The following is a 2,253-nucleotide window of genomic DNA, read 5'->3' on the forward strand; positions in this document are numbered from 1 at the left end:
GGTTATAAGAATGATCCAATAAGTCCATGTATATTCATAAAGAAATTCGACAGCAAGGGCTATGTTATAATGTCAGTTTATGTGGACGACCTGAATATAATAGGAACCCCTGGAGAGATTTTCCAAACCGTCGAATGTCTAAAGAAATAATTCGAGATGAAAGACTTAGGGAAAACTAAGTTCTGTTTGGGATTACAGTTTGAATATAAAGCAAATGGCATCCTTGTGCACCAAGAAACTTATACAGAAAAGATACTCAAGCAATTTAATATGGACCAGGCTCATCCCTTACCGTTTCCTATGGTCGTGAGGTCCTTAGACATTGAGAAGGATCCATTCGGACCTAAGAAACCGGACGAGGAAGCACTCGGATCGGAAGTGCCTTACTTAAGTGCCATTGGGGCCTTAATGTACTTAGCTAGTCATACTAGACCGGACATAAGCTTTGCCGTGAGCTTACTATCTAGATTTGGTTCATGTCCGACCTTAAGGCATTGGAACGGAGTGAAACATCTGTTCAGATATCTGCAAGGAACAAAGGATCTTGGTTTGTTCTACACCAACCGGCCAGGAGAGAGCATGGTCGGATATGCAGATGCTGGGTACTTATCTGACCCACACCAGGCTAGATCTCAAACAGGATATGTGTTCACACATAGTGGAGCCGCAATATGCTGGCGTTCAACAAAGCAATCCTTAGTAGCCACATCATCTAATCACGCCGAGATCATAGCCATGTATGAGGCAAGCCGTGAGCTTGTCTGGTTGAGGAACATGACCGGCCATGTCTTAAGAGAGAGTGGTCTGGCCGTGGGACAAGAGAAGGAGGAGCCAATGATCATCTACGAGGACAATGCAGCATGCATTGCTCAGCTCAAGGAAGGATACATCAAGGGAGACAGGACAAAACACATCCTGCCCAAGTTCTTCTTCACCCACGACTTGCAGAAGGCAAAGGAGGTCCAAGTAGTTCAAGTTCGATCCAGTGACAACTCAGCCGACCTCTTCACCAAGTCTCTGCCAACCTCAACGTTCAGGAAGCTGGTTCATCAGATAGGGATGCACCGGCTGAAGGATCTTCCGTGATACCTTCATCAGGGGGAGTGTCATGCGTTGTACTCTTTTTCCTGTCTACGGTTTCCATTTTTCCCACCTTGGGTTTTTGGTTTTTCCTAGAGAGGTTTTAACGAGGCAACATCGTGCATGATACGAGCCCATATGGTTATAGCATCCAAGGGGGAGTGTTATGAACAATGTGGATTGCTAGTAACTATATCAAGGAAGAACGGACCGCGTCCAGGCCCAAGTCCAAGACCGCGACCAGGAAGGAGAGAGAGGCGGCTAAAGATTAGACCGTCTATAGATTAGACCGTCTATAGATTAGGATGATTTCCTTTTCTCTTCATGTTTATCTTTAAGTAGATTTCCTATTTCCTTTAGGATAAAGATTTGTACTGTTTCCATTTATTTATTCCTTGTAATCCCTATATAAGGGAACACTTTGATTGAGTAATAAGAACATACGATTTCCCCTTTGTTCACAAGAGTTCGTGATTTGATGATTTGTTTTTTGTTTCTCTTATATATTCACAAAAAACTCTTAGCCATGTTGACCTCCATAGTAAGTCAATTTTATACTAAATAAAACAAATTGTTTATTTTAACATAGTTGTATTATAAATTAAAATTGAAAATTTTCATCAATTGATAAGACTGTCAAAAAAATCGAACATGGAAAATGTTGTCGAAGTCGGCTTATTTAGGTCATGAGATATGATGAAATAAATAAAGAGAGAACTGGAAGTAACATTCTGTAATATCTATTGAAAATTCGGCCAAAAAAACCTTCAACTTTGCACGAATTGCCAAAAGAAACATAAACTTTTGGGCTGACCAAAAAAACACCAAACTTTCATTGACTTTAGAATTAATTAACAATGTTTTCGCTGACTTGCCAATTTAGCACGCCGTCAACAAATTTAACAGAAATATTTGACGTCATTTATTGTTAGCGTTAAGTAAAACGACGTCGTTTTCAAATGATGTAAAACGACGTCGTTTTACATGATTTGAAATTAAAAATATGTAGACCCATGGATTCGAACCCAGGTTGGTTGGTCAAATGGCAAGGTATTTTACCACTGGGCTACTGCACTTTCAATGTACTTACTAACATGTTTACTTTTATTTCGTACATATTAAATATAAAAAATTCTCTAAAAACTTAATAAGATCTTTAAAATTCCAAAAAAA

This window comes from Brassica oleracea, chromosome C6 (assembly GCF_000695525.1).
Source record: "Brassica oleracea var. oleracea cultivar TO1000 chromosome C6, BOL, whole genome shotgun sequence".
Classification (NCBI taxonomy): Eukaryota; Viridiplantae; Streptophyta; class Magnoliopsida; order Brassicales; family Brassicaceae; genus Brassica; species Brassica oleracea.